The sequence below is a fragment of the Pelodiscus sinensis genome, chromosome 3 (assembly GCF_049634645.1).
Source record: "Pelodiscus sinensis isolate JC-2024 chromosome 3, ASM4963464v1, whole genome shotgun sequence".
NCBI lineage: Eukaryota > Metazoa > Chordata > Testudines > Trionychidae > Pelodiscus > Pelodiscus sinensis.
Genome location: NC_134713.1, coordinates 62,409,067 through 62,426,414, shown reverse-complemented (window position 1 = coordinate 62,426,414; position 17,348 = coordinate 62,409,067). Strand labels below are relative to the sequence as shown.

Sequence of the window (17,348 nt, the reverse complement as noted above, 5' to 3'; positions counted from 1 at the left end):
ACACGACGGCGCGCGCCTAGGGGGCTGGACCAGCCTTGCCACGTGATCCTCCTCCGATGGGCTTTTGGCGGCAAACAGAGACGACGAGGCTCAGGCCCGCCTGGTTGCCTTCGCAGCGTCCTGGGTCACGTGACGTGCTGGTGGGTCGGCGGGAGAGGAGGCTGGCGCTGGCCTAGGCCGCTGTGGAGCCTCCCTCCCCTGCCACAGCAGCGTGACCTGGAGGCTGACCTAAAAGGGGGAGACCTCAGAGCCATTCCTGCCAGTCACCATTGCCTGGCACGTGTCCAGCTGACCCGAGAGACAGGCCTGATATTTGGAGCTTTATCTTACATAGCTCCTGCCCCCCTATCCCCCCCCCATTCCCCACCTGATTTTTCATGCTTGCTGTCTCCACTCACTCTAGGGAGGAATAAAACAAAGCTCCACTTAGGAGCTTCCTGGGTGAATGGCCATTTCCCAGGTAAGGGTAGGAAAGGGAGTCTTCTAAGATTTCTTTGCAGCCTGTGAAGACAGCCCCCATCTCTAAGGGTATGTCTACACTACCCTCCTAGTTCGAACTAGCGGGTAATGTATGCATACCGAACTTGCAAATGAAGCCCGGGATTTGAATTTCCCGGGCTTCATTTGCATAAGCGGGGAGCCGTCATTTTTAAAACCCCGCTGGTTCGAACCCCGTGCAGCGCGGCTACACGGGGCTCGAACTAGGTAGTTCGAACTAGGGGTGTGTCTAGACTACATGCCTCCTTCGACGGAGGCATGTAGATTAGCCAGATCGGAAGAGGGAAATGAAGCCGCGATTAAAATAATCGCGGCTTCATTTAAATTTAAATGGCTGCCCCGATCTGCCGATCAGCTGTTTGTCGGCAGATCGGGGGGAGTCTGGACGCGATGCCCCGACAAAGAAGCCTTTCTTCATCGACACAGGTAAGCCTCGTGAAACCAGGTTTACCTGTGTCGATGAAGAAAGGCTTCTTTGTCGGGGCATCGCGTCCAGGCTCCCCCGATCTGCCGACAAACAGCTGATCGGCAGATCGGGGCAGCCATTTAAATTTAAATGAAGCCGCGATTATTTTAATCGCGGCTTCATTTCCCTCTTCCGATCTGGCTAATCTACATGCCTCCGTCGAAGGAGGCATGTAGTCTAGACACACCCACGGATTCCTATTCCGAACCACCGGTACAGCCCCATTTTCGCCATCGGGGCTTTTTTGCGTAAAACAAATCTGAGCTGTCTACACTGGCCCTTTTGCGCAAAAGCTTTTGCCCGAATGGGAGCAGCATAGTATTTCTGCAAGAAGCACTGATTTCTTACATGAGATCATCAGTGTTCTTGCGGAAATTCAAGTGGCCAGTGTAGACAGCTGGCAAGTTTTTCTGCAAAAGCAGCTGCTTTTGCGGAAAAACTTGCCAGTCTAGACACAGCCAAAGTACATTGAGTGACATCACTAACTTTTCTTATGCCTGTCTCTTTTCAAAGCACAGAAAAAAATTTGTAGGCTTGTTTAAAATATGTATTACTATCTATTTTATGACTTCAGTGCTATATAGGTCAAAACCCACACATTGTACTTAGTACAGCTTTGTGAGTTGATGTCCTATGGAAGTTCATTCCACACCTTTGGGTCCACTCCCAATAAAAGCATAGAATAATAGAGCTGGAAGAGACCTCAGGAGGTTATCAAGTCCAGCCCCCTGCCCTAGGCAGGACCAATCCCAACTAAGGCACCATCTCATTATATATGTATTATTACCATTAAGGTGTTCAGCTCAAGTGTGCCTTAGAAGTGGAGTTGTTATATGCAGTCTTATCTCCGGAGGTCTTTTAGGAGTTCTGACTCCAGACCATTGAGTACCTTAAAGATAAGGATGGAGATCTTGAATTTGAATTGATATCCTATGGGAAGCCAGTATAAAGGAGCAAAGGCAGGGTTATTTTTCTCCTTGTAGTTCATGGTGAGAAGGAGGTGTGCTACTGTGTTGGAGTTTCCTAAAAGCTGTTGCATTGGTGTGGTCCAGTGAAGAGGTGTTGAAGGTGTGTATTACTGAAGTCTGGTCATCATTTGTCATGAAGCCTGTTATTCAATTAGAGATAGTAGTGATAGTGTTCTTCACTGGTGCTGCTTTTTGTCAGCAAAGAATTCTGTGAAACACATAAACCGTGGATTGATTTAACCAGTTATAAGTATGTATCGAACCAATGGAGACTGCATTATAGCCAGGGCCGGCTTTAGGAAGTGCGGGGCCCAATTTGAACAATTTCGACAGGGCCCCGCAGCAATTTTGGTTGAGCAAAATAAATAAATAAATCCGCACACAAAAAATCCCCAGCTACCTCCCCCGCAAAGCCCTGGATGTAGCTAACACCCCCACCCCTACCACCCCACGTGGTGCAGGCAGTATGTTCAACTCACACCTCCTGCAGTGCAGACAGCCGCCGTACTCTTCCGGGGCCGACACCCCCTCTCACAGCACGCCTGGCACACTTCTGGGCAGGGGCGGCAAGTTTGTATAATTTTTGGTGGTGCCCCATTAGCCACACCCTCTGACCCCTGTTAACCACGCCCCTGACCCCCATTAACCAGGCCTCTGGAGGTAACACGCTCGGGGAAGATGGACACATGAGAAGTAAAAGGTATCATGTCACCCCTCTTGAAGGACTTTTCCCACCATCCTCCTACCAAGAGGGATTAGTTTTGCCCCCACCAACCCCCCCTCATGCAACTATACTGCAATTGCATTAACCCAATGTGTGTGACATTCACTCAGGGGCAGAGAGGCTGGGGGAAGTGTCCCCTCTAAGGCTATGTCTACACTCGCGGCTTCTTGCACAAGTACAGCCGTTCTTGCGCAAAAACCCACAGAGTATCCATACTGCCCACCTGCTCTTGCACAAGAGCATTTACAGTACAGCGTGGTAAAGAGAGGGTGTCTTGTGCAAGAGCTACACTCTTTTCTAACAGGTGTAAGCTCTCTTGCGCAAGAGGGCAGTGCGGATGCTCAGCAGGGATTTCTTGTGCAAGAAACCCCTATGGCTAAAATGGCCATCGGAGCTTTCTTGCGCAAGAGAGCGTCCACATTGCCATGGATGCTCTTGCGCAAAAGCACAGCTCGCACATGGCAGTGTGGACATGTTCTTGTGCAAGACTTCTTGCTCAAGAACCCTTGCGCAAGATGTTCTTGTGCAAGAAGCCACCAGTGTAGATATAGCCTAAGTGTTTCCTCCCATGAGCAGAATGAATTCTGTTGTGCAGCAGTACTGAGTTCATGTGGCTTGTTTGTATGTGCCACTGTGGCACCCAAGTTATTTATACATATTTTATAAACCTTTACCTTTTCTCTCTGCCAGGAACGGCCCGAGGCCGGCTGCAGCAGCTGGCGCCTTAGGCGGGGCTGCGCAATCGGCGCCCCTGCATGAATGGCCATCAATGGCCATGACGTCATCACTCCCCGTGACATCATCATCAGGCGCCCGGGCCAGCAGCGCCCTAGGCAACTGCCTAGCTCGCCTAGGCTCATGGGCCGCCCCTGCTCTCTGCTGCCATGCTCCATCAGCTCCCCTGGTGCCTGCTGCCCCCCAACTCCTCACCCTCCTCTGCTGTCCTGACTCCTGCCCTTCTCACTGCCTTCAGCCTTCCTGAGACCTGCCCCCCTCCACCAGCCCTTCTCAGCCCCCTGTGCCCACTCCTCCAGTAGCCCCACTCTGATCATGTGAGCTACCCCTCCTCATCCCTTCTTCTAAGACCTCCCTTTACACACCTGCCCTGCCTCTCTCCTCTGGTGCTGGTCCCTCCCCTGCAGGTGTCTGCCCTTCTGCTTCACCCCCAGAATCCCCTGGCACCTGCACCCTCCTGGTGCCTCCCCCTTCCCTCACTGCCCTTGCCCCCTTTGCCCTCTTTTCCCCTGATGCCCACCCCCTTACCACTCTCTGCCCCCATTCCCCTCATGCCCCTCTGTGCCCTCACACATGACTTGCTCCATCCCCACCTTTCTCATGCCCACCCCTTCTTTCAAGCCTTCTCCCAGCACCTCCCCTTCCCCCCTCTAGCCCCCAATGCCCTTACCCTCGCCTCTTGCAGCATCACCCTGTCCCCCCTCCCACTGACACCTCCCCTCCTGCCCTTTTCCTCATTGTCTCCACTTGGCCCCCTTGCATTTGTCTCTCCTCCACCCTGTCTCTTTGTACCTTCTCCTTTCTTCCCCCTCCCCCTCCATACAAACCCCTTCCTCTCCCACCCCTTCTCCTATTTTCCCCCTCCCCCTCCTCTCAAGCCCCTTCCTCTCCTTACCTTACCTCTGCCTTCCACTTTGTGGGGCCGGAGTCTGCGCTTGGGCCCCAGAAGTCCCCGGACTCCAAACTCAGATTTAGGCTGTGTGGCACAACTCAGTTTTAAAGTCCTGGGCTGTGATGTCACATCGTGCCCAGGCGTATCCCCACTTACCTGGGAACGTCGCACATGGCAGCAGCCGGCAATGGGGAGCTGGACTGAAAGCTGCACACGGCAGGGATGGGATGGGGATGGGGATGGGGATGGGGGAGGACGCTCGGGCCGGGGTGGGAGGACGCATGGGGTGGCCAGGGTCCACTCCAGGGAGGGCCAGGGGAGAGACTCAGCTCCACATATTGATGGAGCAGGGCCCTCGGCTCTGAATATTGGAGCATGAGCACCACAAGCCCATATAACTCGCTGCCCATGCTTCTGGGTTCAGGGCACTGGGCTCCTTTAGGTGCAGGGTCCAATTCCAGGGAATTGGACGAATCAGCCTAAGGCCAGCCCTTATTATAGCTACAAGCTGTTCAACGTGATTCCCTGTTATAACCAACCTGTTGTTCAGTCATGGGCTGCCTTTTGGCCAAGCACTGGGCCATTTTAGTGACTGTTGAGTTATCATGTGCAGTGAAGGAAAATAGAGCTGTGTGCTCTTTGCACATTGTTGACACTTCTGTCTGTGTTGTCTTATCAATTCTTAGTGGCTGCTGCATGCCCAGGATGCATAGGTTGAGAAAGAAAATTCATCTTTGTGGGACTGCACAAATAATGGGTCTGGAGGTGAAGACATTCAGAGCATTTCTTTCAAATATCGTGTTCAACGCTTTATTTCTTTGTCAAAATTGGACGTCCAAACTCTCCAGCCAGTGAACAACGTTGCTGAATGTGTGCATGAAGCTGGATTTCACCAGTTATGATGTAAACTTCAAAGAAATGTGCAAAAAGATTCAGCAGCAGTCCCATTAAAATCTGAGTATAATGTTTCATTTATGCTATTATTAATCATATAGTCAATTATCAGTCATATTAAGTTGTATGTTTTCTGTCATGCAGATGAGCATTCTTATACTGTGCTTTGTTGACCACTTGTTCTGAATTTTGATGTAGTTTGGCTCTTTGATTTGAAAAAGTTGCCGACTGCTCCTTTAAGCAGACCTGAAGCAGGTTCAACCTTCAGTGACCTGTTGCCTCCCTAAATGGCCCCCCCAGCCTTTAAGCCAGGTTCCAAAATACAGACATTCCAGTCCTCAGGTTAGGCAGAGGTTCTGTTACACTATCGTCAAATATATACTCACTAGCAGTTATTTCCCACCAGTTACAGAATTCTCTGTCCTGCTCACCTAATTCATTTATTTGTCTGTTTCTCTCATGCAAACACATATACATGCCACATCCACCACACTTTACATTTCCTATGGATTGGAATTAAGCCATAGTCTTATTTCTGTCAGCTATGTTGTTTATGTGAAAATGTTAATTTTGTCAAGTATGATATGACTTGAAGGGCACTTTAATTTACAGACTATTCTGCCTTTGTATTACAAGAATACATACATGCCAGAAACAGAAAATAGCAAGTCTAAACACTGGATAGTAAAACATACAGGAGATTATGCAGATGAAGAAGAACTAATTTTAATTTTATTTTAAATGTTCAGTTTTGACTGTGGCTTTCAGTTAATATTTCTTTTGCGTTCATAAGTTCAAGTCCATTGCATCTTTTTGAAAGAAGGTCAGATTCTCAGTAGGATTTTTTTTAACTCCACAATGAATTTAGAAAGACTAGTAATTCCCCATTATCAGTGCAGTTATTTCAGAATTAATGGCTTTTAGACCCTAATCCTTTACTTATTCATGTGTTTAACTTCACACACATGAGTAACTGAGTTCAATGGAGCTATTAACACGGGTAAAGTTAAGCTTGAGTGTGTCAGAAGGACTGACCTTTCCTATATTGTCACCACCCTTATATAGCTTTTGCTCAGTGCTTCAGTCTGCCTCATGTGCATACGGTAATTTTCAGCCCACCAGATTCCTGAAATGCTGGATGTTATATGAGGATAATTCTGATAAATTTCATCACTGAATAGCAGAAAGCAACCAGGAAGAAAACTGGGGGGAAAAAATAATGTTTCTTGTTAAGCATGAGTTATATATTGCTCAAAAGGACAGGACTCATTATTGAATCGTTGCAATCGTAAATAGCCATGATTAGGGTTGCCAGGTGTCCGGTTTTGAACTGGACAGCCTGGTATTTGAGCTTTCTGTACAGGAAACAAATTGAGAAAATACCGGACATATAAATGTCCGGTATTTTCTAATTAAGTAAGTTTTATTATTACCATGAGTATCAATACGTAGTTGCATATTGCTTGGCTGGTAAACACACTCACACTGCGTGAGCGTGTCTACCAGTCAGGCAGTACGCAACTACACAGTAGAGAGGAGGGGGTGGCGCTGGGGTGTTGCCGGGACGGGAAGGAATCCCTGGGGTTGGATTCGCCCATGTACCCCGCTGGGACCGTGCATGGGACGGGCAGCACTCCGGGATCTGCATGCGCCTGGGCCGCTGGCCGTTCCTCCCCCCCCCCCCCCCCCAGCCCCCATCCAGCCCTGCTCCCTCCGGCTCCCTCCCAGCCAGCCCCGTTCCCTGCCGGCTGGGTCCCCTTGGCCAGCCCCGCTCCTCCCAACCCCCTCCTGGCCAGCCCTTCTTCCCACCGGCTGGTTCCCACCCCCATCTCTCCTGGCCAGCCCCACTCCCGCCGACCTCCTCCCGGCCAGCCCCATTCCCATCCTGGCTGTTCTCCCCACCTTCCCCCGATCTGTGTCTGGTATTTTTTTGGAAGCATCTGGTAACCCTAGCCATGATCACTGTGATAAATCTCAAATTAACTCTTGTTGGGTTTGAGGGTTTTTTTTGGTCTTATCCTACCTTTCATGTATCTGGGTTATCAAAAATTGTAGCATTATTTTCTTAGCAGTTTTGGGATTTTTAAGGTTGGCCTGTCAGAATTAGGTTAAGTAAAAAAAAAGGAAAAACAAATTAGTTTGAAAATTTTAATATATACAGCTCAATAGTTCAGACAATGTGCGTTTTAAAGAATGAACTTGCCAAACCACTGACAACTGCATACAGAGAATTGAGGTGGTATCAGTGCATGAGATAACAAATGGGATAACAAACAAACGAAAAAAGAGTGATCCTGACACTGTGAATGCAACATTTTGATGAATGCCACAGTACACTCTAGGGTTAAATCCTAATTTGGTTTCAGTATAGGTTTGTTAATTTAAATTAAGATATGCCAGTTTATGCCAACTGAGATTCTGGCTCAAAATATTTTGACACAATGTAATATCTTTCTCTGATTGCCTGGGTATATTCTGCAGGCAGTAGCGGCTCTTTATAAATGAGTAGATATTCAAGGACCAGCTTTCCTTCTGATATGCACAATTTCTAAAAAGAATTGCTCCCCGCCCAACCAACAATAAAAATTTTCCAAGATTTAATTGCTTATCCCGACAGCTAAAGAGAATTTGTAGGATTTCTTTAATAACACTGTCATGTGACTCCCAACAATATTGCAATATGCCATAATAAATGTGAGGATTATTATCAGACAAAACAGTTACATGGGAGATTATTGCTAGAAAGCAGTAATACAGAAGATCTGATGACGACAGTTGACAGCAATGAGACATGAGCTTACAATGAAAAAATGTGAATGCAGCACAGGACTATGTTGTTGTATAAATACTATATTAAATACTCTATTTATTTAGAGCTTATTATTAATTTATTATTTTTGTATTACTGTAACATCTGGTAACCCTAATCCAGATCAAGGTCTCATTTTTGCCCCCATCCAAAATATTTTTCTATATTTAAGTCTATGAAAATATCTGTTCAAAAAGAAAAACATATGTGTATAGTGAGATCATGCCCTCACTTGCTCATGTCTCCCCCATGTGCAAATCACTCCTGTTGTGCAAAAGAGAAGATTTGTATCCTCTCCACACATTTCTGACTATATGAAGAACTTTTATCAGGAGGAGAGTACTGGGCCTGCATAAGCCAGGAGAGAGGAATGTTGGGGCAGTAATTAGGCTGTTACATTTTACTCTCCCTCCATCTCCAAGGACTGAGAAGATGAGAATGAAGTGGAATGATAGTATAGGTGCCAACTTCTTGCTAGGTGATGTATGACCCCCTCCACACTCTGTTCCAGACCCTGCCCTCACTCCACCCTCCCCCCAAATTCCTGCCCCTGCCCTGCTTCTTCCCACCCCTGCTTCACCCCACCCCCACCATCACCTGAGTGCACCTCATGCCTACTCTTTCCCCTCCCTCCTGGAGCTTGAATACTGCGAATCAGCTGTTTGTGGTGCTCTGGAAGCAATTGGAGGGAGGGAAGGAGTTGGTCATTGGGGCTGCTGGAGCAGGAGAGGTGCAGGGTGAGGGGGCCAGAGAGAGCGGAGTGTGTTTTTTATCCATGGATGTCTAATCCCAGCACACCCATAGATTCAGTGCCTATGAAAAATAGTGCAGTATGGCGCTTGCAGTGAGTAGAACCCTACCAAAATCACTGTATGAACCATGAGTCATGTACTATGAAATCTGGTCTTGACCCATGAAACCTGGTCTTTTCTGTGCTTTTACCCTATACTATACATATTTCATGGAGGGGGAAAGAGACCAGTGTTTCTCAGACTAGGGGTTGTGACCTCACAGGATTGCCATCCTTACTACTGTGCTGATTTCAGAGATGGGCGGCATACCATATCATGCTATCTTGCATTGCTGTTGGCAACGGCTCTGTTTTCAGCACTGGATTCCTGGCTAGCAGCCACCGCCCTATAGTTGCTTAGCTGGGAAGGCAACACAGAAGTAAGAATAGCAGTATTGCAACCTTCCCTATAACCTGGTGACCTCCTACAACTCCTTTTTGGGTCAGGACCCCCACAAGTATAACACCATGAAATTTCATATATAAATAGCTGAAATAATGACATTTACCATTTTAAAAAATCCTATTAGTGTGAAATTGACCAAAATTGACTGTGAATTTTGTAGGCCCTCAATAATTTAAGACCGAGGAGGGAAGTCTCCATGGTCACATTTCTTATCCCACTGGTTGCACTGCAAAGACAGATTCACGGAACAAAGAAAATAATCACCGAGACAGAGAGGAAGTGGTTCAGGGAAGACAGTCTGTGGTTTGTAGAGAAGACAGAGTACTGACTTTCTAAGGTCCTGGACTGGAGTCTCAAGGCTACGCTTTTCTCTCAGCCTCCTGAGATCCTGACAAGTGGCGTCCCAAGGCTGCTGAGATTTGTAGACCTTTCTTTTGAAATATGGTAGGAGAAGGGTCAGAATTGCTTCCTTCCCTCATGACAGGGGAGACTAGAAATACTCGGAACTCATGTCAGTTTCTCCTAGAAGCAGGGAATCTCCACTATGTGGTTTGAATTTTGCCAAATCTCTTGGAAGATTATGGATTTCTAGGGGCTATTCTTTGAATTTTGAAATGTAATGCAAGACTTTTCAGTTGGTTTTCTCGAACTTTGGTTGCAGCTTCTGTGGGGAATCAAGGTTCTCGAGGGGAATGGGCGGTATACTGTTTTTAGAATTTCATGGGGATATCTTCTGTGGGTGTTATAGGACTATATTATAAAGATAACCTGGGGGAATTACAAACCAATTATCTTAACTTCAATACTTGGAAAAATGATGGCGCAAATAATTAAGTAATCCATTTGCAAATACCTAGAAAATAATAAGTAGCAGTGTGGATTTATCAAGAACAAATTGTATCAAATCAAACACAGCTTTCTTTGAGAGGGTAACAAGCCTTAGCAGATGGGGGAGGAAGTGGTAGATGTGCTATAGTTTGATTTTAGTAAGGCTTTTGATACTGTCTCACATGGCCATATCATAAACAAATTGGGGAAATACATCCCAGCTGGAACTTCCATAAGATGGGGTGCATAACTGGCTGGAAAACCATTCCCAGAGAATAGTTATCAGTGGCTCATAGTCAAGCTGGAAGGGCATATTGAAGCATAAGTAATTGTTAACCCTGCATCTCCTTACTAGGGCTGATAGAAAGCAACAGTCTAGATCTCTGGGTGGGGCAGAGCAATAACCTCCTAGTTAGAGCAGACAGCAATCACAGTTTATAGCTTTAAATCTCTGTATGGGGCAGAGCAATGAGCAGTCTTTAGTCCAATCCTCCTGGCTAAATCAGAGAGCAACCACAGTCTATAGCAAATGAGTAAGCAACCACCCCAAGGGTGAGGTGGCAGGGGGTAGAGGGACCCAGGTCCACTCTATTCCACAGAGTTCCAGCCCAGGGCCCTATCAGTGGCAAGTCCCACTGTGGAGTCAGCGGGAAAATCAGCAAAATACACTGACTTGTTTCCTAGGAGCACAACTGGACAAAAGTCTGGTTCCCCTGGGCTACTTCCTATCTCGGTTTGTGTTACTATACTGAGCAGAGGCTGTCTTTCTATCTGGCAGTTGGATGGAGGCCACTTCACTCCTTGGGGTCTTCTGTCTCTTTGTTCAATAGGGTGCTGGTTGGCATAGCTGTTTGGAATCCTGTAAGGGTTGCAGCTCCTGGGAAGAGACATTTGCAGCTTCCATTGGTTCAGCACTGAGTTCTGGGGCTGTTCTCATATACTTCCTTTCCCACCCTGGTTCTTCAGATGAGGGGAGAGGGGGGATGGCTTCAGCCACTAAGGGGAAAGGAGTGATCCCTTGTTATTCAGTCTGTAGGGAAGCTACTCGGCTCCACCCACCAAGGCTATGTCTAGACTGCAGGCTTCTTTTGAAAGAGGCTCTTTCGAAAGCATCTTTCGAAAGAGCCTCTTTCGAAAGATCGCGTCTAGACTGCAGGCGGATCTTTCAAAAGAGAAATCCGCTTTTTCGAAAGAGAGCACCCAGCGAGTCTGGATGCTCTCTTTCGAAGACGGCCTCTTTACATTGAAGAACGCCTTCTTTCGAAAGAGGAACTTTCGAAAGAAGGCGTTCTTCCTCGTGAAATGAGGTTTACCGCCATCGAAAGAAAAGCCGCGTTCTTTCGAAATAATTTCGAAAGAACGCGGCTTGAGTCTGGACGCAGGGGAAGTTTTTTCGGGAAAAGGCTACTTTTCCCGAAAAAGCCCCTGAGACTGGACACGGCCCAAGGGAGTGCATTGTTAACCCCTGCTCTTCAAAGTCTTGAGTCAGATTCCCATGATACTGGCTTTAAAGCTGTTACAAAGCTAGCCATAAACTATGACTTAGTCTTTTTAATAGCCATCTTCTGATTTTTTTTTAGCCATTAGGGATGATTTCTTCAAACTTTTAGATGTGAGCTGTTAGCTAATATTTAGGATCTTGCAGGTTGTTTCAGTTAGGAGGAGAAATTAATGTTGGAATCAGGTATTCCCTTGATGCAATCCTGTTTTTGTTTTTACAAAGAATGTACACAAGCTCCTGGTTCCATGAACAGAGTAGCTCGAATAACAGGAGGAAATTTCTTTGCTTACAATTTCAAGCCAGGCTTACAAGCCAGCACTCTGCTCCCAAAGACGTTTTTCTTGTCTTTCTTGTCTTTCTGTCAGGGCAACATTACAAGTGCTTGGCAATGGTGGTGGGGGCCTCCAAAATGTATAATGTTCTTCTTTGCCTCGGAGGCCACTGCCCAGGAGGCGGTAGAGAGGGGCCTGGTGATGTGGGGCATGCATGTGGGCCTAGCGATGTGGGGCCTGGCGATGTGGTCCCACCCTTCCTCCCCAGTGCTGCCCTGCTGCCTGCCCTGTCCACCCTGGGAAGGCCAATATCAACGATTAGCCCTCTCCCGTTGGGCTGAAGGGACCCTGCCCTGCGCCACATCCTGTCCTTCCGCCGGCAGGTACACCTGCAGCTGCTGCCGGCGGCACGTGGTGGGGTGGCGTTAGAGGGATCCTTCATGGTGCCCTTCCAGGGGGCCCTCTACCGGGTCCATTATTCAATGGTGGAGATCTGGTGCTTTCTCTGCTGGGTGATGGGGCACGTCTGGAGGGACTGCCCATTGGCTTGGTCGGAGAAGGTGTCTGGGCCCCCCTGGGACCTGGGAGGGCACCAGCCCTAACATCGCCGGCCCCCCTGGTAGTCCAGCCTCCGCAGCCACCCCTCCTGCAACCAACGGCTTCGCTCGGGAGCCGGAGGCACCCCCTCTGGTGTGCCTGGGCGAGCAGGCAAGTCCCACCTCCGTTCCATCTGTCTCCCCGGGGCCCAAGGAGGAGAGGGTGGTGTGGTCACTGCTGGGTGAAGGAGAGGGCTCCCATCAGGGGGAGGTTTCCCTACCCCCCTCTATCTCTCCCTTGCCTCCTCGCTCCCCTTGAAAACCAAGGCCCCCTGGCCTTGCCCCTGCTGACCAGCCCTCCACCTCCACCTTGGAGGGCTGGACACTTGTTCGGGGGAAGCACTGAGCCTGCAGTCCGCAGGCTCAATCTTCTCCCTCCGATGAGGAGGGTGGGAAGGCCCCCTTCCGAAAAATCCCGAGGGGGACCAGCACTGCTGAGAACGCCTGCGGCGAGCGTCAGCAGGAGGCGCAGGTGAGGAAGCCATGGCAGTGTGGGGTGATGCCACCATCCCTCCTCTGGAGCCCATTCATGAGGAGGCCTCAGGTGGAGCTCCCCCGGGATCAGCTGAGCCCCCCGTTGCCACTGCCGAGGTAATTGTTGCCTCGGCAGCTGGTGGGGAGAGCTCTGGGGTCAAGGGGATGGAGCTTAGCTCCATTTTTGAGGAGATCGAGGCCCTGGGTCTGACCCCGCTCACCCAGGGGGAGGACGACCCTCCGCCAGCGGGCCTCGGTCTGGGCGGCACCTGTGCTGTGCCGCCCCTTCCTCTCCCCACCCTTACGCCCCAGGTGGCTGACCCCGTCCTCATGCTCGGGGCGCCCGTAGTGTTGCCCATTGGCCCGGCTGACTTGAGTGCCAGACCTGAAGCTGCTGAGCCCTTAGGGACAACGGCTGGCATTGAGTGGCTGGGTCCCGAGCTCGGGGCCCCCTCCATCGCAAATGAGGCGGGGCGACCATCTTCCCTTCCTGTCAGAGAACACCTCCCTAGCTGATGCCGTGGTCATAACTTCTGCCTCTCCGCCTGAGCCCGGTGCCAGCACGGGTCCCCTTCCTGCTCCTGCTCTTACCCCCCAGTCGCCGTTCGGGAGGCACTGCAGCCCAGTGGCACAAACTCGGGGGATCTTCCCTTTGACCCTGACAAAAGCTCTGGTTCCTTTTGTTGTCCTGATCCTCTCCTCTCCCCTGTTCATGCCCTTGGTCCTGATCCCACCCTCCATGAATCAATTTCCAGCCCCGAGTCCTCTCACGTTCCTGACCCCGCTCCTATGGGTACCGTTGGAGAGCGGGGTCCTTCCTTTGTCATGCAGGCGAGTCGTGCTGGCCTTATCGCCGAAGAATGGGGACCTCCGCAACCTTCGGAACTGGCGTCCTGTCTCGCTCCTCAGCACGGACTACAAGGTCTTAGCAAAAGCCATCTCGCTGCAACCACGGTCCGTGCTGGTGGACATGATCCGTCCCTACCAGACCTACACAGTCCTGGGCCGTAGCATCTTTGATAATTTGTACTTGGTCCTGGATCTCTTGGAGCTTGGGTGTAGGGACGGTTTGTCGTTCGCCCTTCTGTCTCTGGACCAAGAGAAGGCATTCAACAGGATGGACCATGGGTATCTCCTGGGCACTCTGCAGGCCTTTGGTTTTGGGCCCCGTTTTGTGGGTTTTCTCCGGGTGCTGTTTGCCCTCGCAGAGTGTTTGGTCAGGCACAACTGGACCCTGACTGAGCCGGTCAGCTTCGGACGGGGAGTACGTCAGGGGTGTCTGCTGTCGGGCCAGCTGTACGCTCTGGCGATCGAGCCCTTCCTCTGTCTCCTCCATAGGAGGTGACAGTGTTGGTGCTCCGAGAGCCAGAGCTGTGGCTAGTTCTGTCGGCATACGCCAATGACGTGCTCCTAGTGGTCCAGGACCCAGGCGACCTGACGTGTGTGGAGGCCTGCCAAGCCGTCTACTCAGCATCCTCCTCAACTGGGTTAAGAGCTCTGGCCTGGTGGTCGGGGATGGGTGGCGGGCCGGCTCCCTCCCACCCGCGCTTCAGGCCATCAGGAGGAGCACGGGTCTGCTACTCTATCTGGGCGTTCATTTATCCGCCACGCATCCTTCTCTGCCGGAGAACTGGCAAGGTTTGGAGGCCAGGGTGGGTGAGTGGCTGCGGAGGTGGACGGGACTGCTCCAGTGCCTCTCCCTCTGTAGGAGGGCACTGGTGCTAAATCAGCTGATCCTGTCCATGTTCTGGCACCAGCTCAACACCCTGAGCCCAGCCCTGAGGTCCTGTCCAATCTCCAGAGGACAGCTCTAGAGTTCTTTTGGCCAGGGCTGCACTAGGTCTCTGCAAGAGTTCTGTCTCTTCCCGCAGAGGAGGGGGGCTAGGGCCTGGTCTGTGTGCACAGCCAGGTCCGGACCTTCCGCCTCCAGGCCCTGCAGAGACTTCTCTTTAGTGCAGGTAGTCCGGCATGGAACACTTTGGGGTGCACCTTCCTCCGCCGCCTATGAGGGCTCTGATACGACCGGCAGCTCATTTTTATCCACCCAAGGAGTCTTCTGCAAGACCTCTCTGAGCTGCTGGAATTCTACCAGGGACTCCTCCAGGCCTGGAAGCTATTCTCGGCAACCAGATCCGTTGTGGCCACCAAGGGAGCAGATCTTGCGGAGCCCCTGCTCCAAAATCCAGCCTTGTGCGTGCAGGTGGCGGAGTCTCCCTCGGTGCACTGGAGGTTGATCCTGGCAGAAACCACCAAGGTTGGAGACCTCCTAGACTATGATGGGGGAGCCTGGGTGGATCCCTGAGTGCTCACTCAGTGCATGGGGCTTTCCACTCTTCAAACCCCCCTGCGCCTACTCCGAGGAGTGAAGGCAGCTTTGCCGCAGCCCGCTCTCGATTTCCTGCAACGGTCCCTGCGAGAGGGACCCCACCCCTCCCTTCCTACAAACCCTCCGGCCATTGTTATCGGGCCCCTGTTCTGCGGGGCCCCCCCGGCCTTCCCACCCCTAGACCTCCAGCTGGCTACAGGATTTGCAGCCGGTCTGTTTCTGAACCACGCAAAGAGAACATCTGTACACACTCCTGCTCCACACTCTGCATTTACTCACCCTCGTGTCCCGCCCAGACACCAAGTGGCGGGACTACTTAAGACCAATAGAGGGTGGGGAATCCCAATGGGCCAGCGTATATTCCACCTTAATCTCACGGCCCATTGGGGACTTCAGTTGGCGGCTCCTGTATGGAGCTGTGAGCACCTGGTGCAGTTCACCCGTATCCCAGACACCTGCCCTTTCTGCAGCGTGAGGGAGAACCTGGCGCATGCATATCTAGAATGCGCCAGGTTGCAGTCCCTATTCCGGCTCCTCTAGAACCTCTTATTGAGGTTCTGGCTGCACTTTTCCTCACACCTTTTTATTTATGCACACCCTATCCATGGCCCCACAAAGTCGCAAGACCTCCTCGTCAACCTCCTCTTGGCCTTAGCAAAAGCTGCCATCTACAATACCAGGAGGAGGATGCTGGATGAGGTGGTTCTCTGCGACTGTGGGGCCTATTTCCGTTCCTCCCTGGTTTCACGTATCCGGGCAGAATTCCCCTGGGCGGCATCCACTGGCTCCATCGATAGCTTTAAGGAGCAATGGGCGCTGTCTGGGGTTCTCTGCTCGGTGTCCCCATCCGGTTCCCTCATTTTAAACCTGTGACCCGCATCCCCTTACCCTTCAGTCATTATTTGTCCCCTGTGATCAGTTGGACGTGGGTCCAGTCGTCCTTCCAACAAGGCTGGGGGAGGGGCTTTTAGAATGTGGGTGTGCTATGCCACCTTCCCATGTTTTCAAATAGGAACCCACTACAGGCTTCAGTAATTAAAATGGTAAGAAAACTCCAGTGGTAGAGGTGCCTAGGACCTCCTACCCTCAGGCTGATTTAGAGCCCTTGGGGAGGACCACTGGGGAGTCCTACAATGTTTCTGTCCCAGAGCGGTGGTCAAAAAGAAGACTGATGATGGTATGAGGAGGTAAGTGTGATGATAAGCATGGTAATCCTCCTCTTTCTTCCTCTGCAGGCATTACTGGGATTGTTCCTCATCAGGTGGTAAGAATAGAGAGACCTGCACATTGCTGTCACTATGGCAGACAGCCATGAGGCTAAGGCAACACGATCCTTATATAGCCATAAGGGTGGGAAAAATCTGAAGAGAACAGAACCCCTGTGATCACTTGGCGGGACATCTCTTTTAAGCCAATCTTTGAATACTCAGGGAGGTCATGAGAGGATCCAACAAGGTCACAGACTACATTTTAGTTGCCCCAGTCACCAACTTAAACATCATAACATCATATATATAGTAGCCCAATGTCTGTCTCTCTGTAATGCTGAAATGCTGGCTGTTCTCTCTGGGCAGCGCTGTTGCCTCCCGCCGTGGTGCTCGGCTGACTTCTGCACCACTCAGCCGGGCCACCGTGCGGGAACAAGCAGCGCAAGTGGCCGTTTGAAGTCCACGCTCCCCATGCAGCACACGGAGCGAGGGGCCCAAACGGCCGCTTGCGCCACATGCTTCTGCACGGCGGCCCGGCTGAGCAGTGCAGAAGTCAGCCAAGTGCCACGCCCCCCTCTGCAAGGCCAGGGCCCCTGCATGACACCCAGCTGCTGCTCCATGGTGGGCAAGGCCCAGGCGCACAGTCCCTGGGCTCCCTCTCCCCTCAGTCCCCCGTACACATAAGGGGAGCATGATGGTACTCACATGTGGAGGCCTCTCCGGCCTCGGACGACACAGGAGAGCGGCTCAGTGGGGTGCCTCGGGGGTCCTGGGTCCTGGGCAGGCTGCCGGCAGGCTCCTGGCTCTCGGCGTCCTCCTCCTCCTCCTCGGTGTCAGGGAGTGGTCCCTCTGCCCCGGGGTCAATCACAACCCGGGGGGCAGGGACAGCATGAGCCCCCAGGATGCGGTCCAGAGCCAGAAAGTGGGGGCAGGCCTCCGGGTCGGCCCCTGGCAGACAGGC

At 51.1% G+C, this 17,348-nt stretch overlaps 1 long non-coding RNA gene across 1 annotated transcript; it reads left to right on the top strand.

The window, feature by feature from the left end:
• Position 1: 1 nt before the first annotated feature.
• On the top strand, positions 2–5,246 carry LOC112547488 (uncharacterized). Its single transcript, XR_012902593.1, has 3 exons — positions 2–140; positions 1,948–2,032; positions 3,347–5,246. It is a non-coding gene; the product is annotated as an uncharacterized LOC112547488 (long non-coding RNA).
• The last annotated feature ends 12,102 nt before the right edge of the window (positions 5,247–17,348 follow it).